Genomic DNA, 4,828 nt, shown 5'->3' with positions numbered 1-4,828 from the left:
AAAGGAACCCACTAGTGAAATCCCACATACCTGGTGACGAATCCCACGGAGAAATCTTTCGATTTCGGGGCTGGAACTGAAGAAACCTCGCTGCGTTCTTGAACTAAGGTTCTTGACCTTTTTCTCCTCTCTTGCTTCTAATTTTCTAAGTTTTGATTAATGAATTTGACTTAGGTAGGTTCTAGTTATGTTTCTAGGCTTAAACTGATTAAAACCTCATGATTTAGGGTCTAAACGACGTATCTTAGGGGTTAAACGAAATAGGAAAAGACCAAATGACCCCTAAATTAACTGTTGTCGGAGTGACCTACGGAATGGACCTACGGGCCGTAGGTCAATCTACGGTCCGTAGATTGTGTCCGTAAGTCAAGTCTGCTCGACAAGCCTTCACTAAAACGGGTATAACTTTCTACTCGGAGGTCAGAATTTAGCAAACTCGGTGTAGTTGGAAAGATAATTCAATTATCTATCTAACCATAGGTCATGGGACACATAATTCATTTTGTGCTAAAAGTTATGACCATCTAAAGTTGACCCATCAGAATTTTCAGCTAGTTTGGCTACTAACCTTCGATCTACGGTCAGACCTACGGACCGTGGATCGAATGACGGTCCATGCTGGTCAACCATAGTTTATTTCAGAGGCTGGGTAAGGAGGTCTTGATCCACGGACACAGACCACGGACCGTGGTCTAATCTACGGACCGTGGGTCTGTCCGTGAGTCAGGAATTAGCCAATTTTCTGAGCTGGTTTGGGGAGGGGTTGCAGTGGTGAACCACGGACCACCAGCACGGGCCGTGGTCTGACCTACGGTCCGTGGATGGTGACCGTAAGTTTCACCTGCAACTTCTCAAAATCTGCATTTTTATCTATTTTGGATACGGGGTGTTACATTATCTCCCCCTTGGGACCATTCGTCCTCGAATGAAGACTAAACTAGCTGAAATGGAGGGAGAGAGCTGCAATCCCTACCACTGAACACTGAGAACTAAATTTATGACTGAACTGAGTTCCAAGGACATGCAGATACGCTAAAAATGCAAGTACCAACTGAAGGAACATGATTCTAAGACTGAATTTTTGCATGAACGACTGAAAAACTGAAGAGGAACTATTACCTCAAGCTGGAATGGAATCGGAAGGAAAGAGGTGAGGATACTTGGACTTCATGGCTGCTTCTGCTTCCCAAGTAGCTCCCTCTACTGACTGACTCCTCCACAAAACCTTGACTGAAGCGACTTCTTTATTTCTCAACCTTCTAACCTGACGATCGAGAGTCTCAACTGGTACATCCCCATAAGAAAGGCTATCTTTCACGGCCACACTCTCTAATGGCACTATGGATGCTGGATCACCCACACACTTCTTCAAAAGAGAAATGTGAAAGACTGGATGCACTGCTGCTAAATTTGCTGGCAACTCTAACTCATAAGTCACTTTACCAATCCTTTTCAAGATCCGGTAAGGGCCTACATATTTGGGACTGAGCTTCCCTTTCTTGCAAAATCTCATCACCCCTTTCATTGGTGACACTTTTAGGAAAACCCAATCATCAACTTGGAACTCTAGTTCCCTTCTTCTCACATCTGCATAAGACTTTTGGCGACTCTGAGCAGTCTTGAGTCTATCTCTAATGAGTTGCACTTTCTCCATAGCATCAAGGACCGAATCTGGTCCTATCAAGGTTGCTTCACCTACTTCAAACCAATCAACTGGAGATCTACATCTATGCCCATACAATGCCTCATAAAGGGCCATCTGAATGCTGGAATGGTAACTATTGTTGTAGGCGAACTCAATCAGAGGAAGGTGATCGTCCCAACTACCCTTGAAGTCGATCACATAAGCTCTCAACATGTCCTCTAAGGATTGAATGGTACGCTCTACCTGACCATCCGTCTGTGGATGAAATGTTGTGCTAAGATTAACCTGAGTACCAAGACCTTTCTGAAATGACTTCCAGAAATGAGATGTAAACTGAGGACCTCTATCTGAGATGATAGACAAAGGAACTCCATGCAACCTCACAATCTCATTAATGTAAAGCTTGGCGTAATCCTTCGCCGAATCTGTAGTCTTGACCGCCAAAAGCGAGAAGACTTAGTAACCCTATCAACAATCACCCAAATGGAGTCATGTTGTCTGCGAGTACGAGGTAAACCTGTGATGAAGTCCATGTTGATCACTTCCCACTTCCAAGTAGGAATGTCAATCTCTTGAGTTATACCTCCTGCTTTCTGATGTTCTACCTTGACTTGCTGGCAATTAGGGCACTTAGCCACAAAATCTGCTATATCTCTTTTCATACCATTACACCAATAGACTTCCCGCAGATCACGGTACATCTTAGTGGCGCCTGGATGAATAGAATATCTGGAATTATGGGGTTCTGTGAGAATATGTTGTCTCAATTCATTCACATCAGGAACACACAATCTACCTTGATAGCGAAGTACACCATCTCCCCTTCAGGAGAAGACCTCCACTCTCTGATGTGCTCATAAGACGAACTCCTAGGGGAGCAAGTCTGTGAACATCCTTTGCTAGCTCTCTTCTTTCTTCCTCAACATGTGCTACACCACCCTCTAGATTCACCTCTTTCTGGCCTTATGGTAAGAGATAATCAATAGATAGGCACTAAGATACTACCCTTCTATTCTAAGACTGGCTCGTTTGGAAATTGGAACTAAACAACCCAAATTCTACAATCGACTGAGGCATGACAGAATTGAAACAAATCCATGCCTAGAATTATATCAAAATCTACCATTTCTAACTTTACAAGATCTTCTGAGGTGACTTTCTGAGAGACTGAGATAGGGCAGACTCTATATACCCGTCTAGCTATAACTGGGTCACCGACTGGAGTAGAGACTGAGAAAAGTTCTGAAAGAGTTTCTAGACTAACTCCTAAGATTACTGCTATAAAGAGAGTTACAAAGGTAAGAGTAGTCCTTGGATCTAACACTACAAAATATCTAAAGAAGGACTCGAAACGTACCAGTGATAACATCAGGAGAATCTTCCTGGTCCTGGTGAGCCTGGAGAGCATAGAGCTTGTTTGGGCGTTGACCGCCACCTGTACCAGAAGAGTTACCCTGCTGAGTTGGGCGACCTGTCGGTACTGTTGGAGCTGTAGACTGAGCCCTAGTATTGTTACCTTCTTGCCCCTTCCTGGCAAAAGGGCAATTCTTCACCCTATGACCAGACTGGCCACACCCAAAACATCTTTCCTTGCCTACACGACACTCGCCTGGATGGTTCTTACCACACTTTGGACAAGTTGGGTAAGTCCTATTTCCTGAAACACTTCCCAGAGACTTAGAGCCTGGTGCCCTACTATTCTGATCTTGTCGAAACTGTGTGTGATTTCCACCACCCGATTTCTGTTGAGAGTACTCATAGTTCCCTGTTCTAGCTTTCTTGGTTACCTTAGCAATTTCCCTAAGCTTATCTCATTCAACCTGCTGATTGTTCTGATTATTCATACTTTGAGCAAAAAGTTGAACAGTGTTTTGAAACTCTGCATTCGAAACTCCCTGATCTGGGACTAGAGGAATTGCGTTAGCATTCCTGGCATTCGCATTCCTAGCGTTAGCTCTATGGGGAGGCATGATCGCTGAAACGTAGGGCGTCGAGTTAGAATAGAATTAGATCATACCTTACGCACGATAAGAATATCAAGAAAGTGAAGTTTTCCTAAAACACTTCATAGCCTCCCTATCATTAGATGTGGTGCACTTCACACCCATGAAAAGGACTCTACTTAGTGCGGCTTTTTCAGACATCCTAGGACTCTTAAACCTAATGCTCTGATACCAAGTTTGTCACGCCCCGAGCTACCCCCAAGACGCAGACACGGGACCTAGGACCACAAGTGATCCCAAGCTAACCCTGCTGGCATGATCATGAGCATACTAAAGAAAATAAACTGATGCGGAAGCTAAATCATAAAATAAATCTGAAAAGATGGGGAATGCCCATATACTATAACTGAATATATCAAATCTGAGAGTTTAATATAAAAGAAATATCAAACTCAAGATACTAAGTTGAATCTAACTATGTCTGAAATAAGCCTCTAAACTGACTAGAAATGCTGGGACAGGCCCCAGCTAAGTCTAGCAAAACTGAAACTAAAGACTAAATCACTGAAAAGAAACTCATGACTATTGTCCCCGAAGAATGAGGACTCACCAACTGATTCTGCTAAACTGAAGATCGGGAATCGATCTAAGCGTGATCTGGATGCTAAGAACATGAACCTACATCACGAGAAGATGTAGCGCACGTATGTGTCAGTACTTGAAAGGTACTGAGCTTGCAGGATAGAGTAAAGCTGAAATAACATATAACTGAACAAAGCAATAAAACAATGAAATAATTTGAACATGATATAGATACTGAAAATACTGAATACTGAGCTAACTGAATGCAATGACCAAATTTATAACATGCTGTAAATACTGGATAGCTCAAAACTGAACATGCAAACTGAGAATGCAACGATTAATCTGATAATGATGCATTCATAAACTGAGGCATGTATAACTGAATATATTATGACTGAAATACTGAATAGCTTAAAATACTGACATGTAGATACTCATACTTGAAAACTCCTTTTTAGAAAACAATACTCTGATCATTGATGACTTGGGAAGTCATACTGCATAAACATTGATGGTATATCTAGATACCATACTATTCATACATTGATGACCTACTCAATTGTCATACTAATCATGTTTTAGAAGCTCTTTCTCAAACTCATCTTAACTTTCTCAAAAACACAGTTTAAAACTCAAGTGTTGTCTTAAAGAAAAG

This window comes from Solanum stenotomum, chromosome 3, assembly GCF_019186545.1.
Source record: "Solanum stenotomum isolate F172 chromosome 3, ASM1918654v1, whole genome shotgun sequence".
Lineage (NCBI taxonomy): Eukaryota > Viridiplantae > Streptophyta > Magnoliopsida > Solanales > Solanaceae > Solanum > Solanum stenotomum.
Note: the sequence above shows the minus strand (reverse complement) of the source record.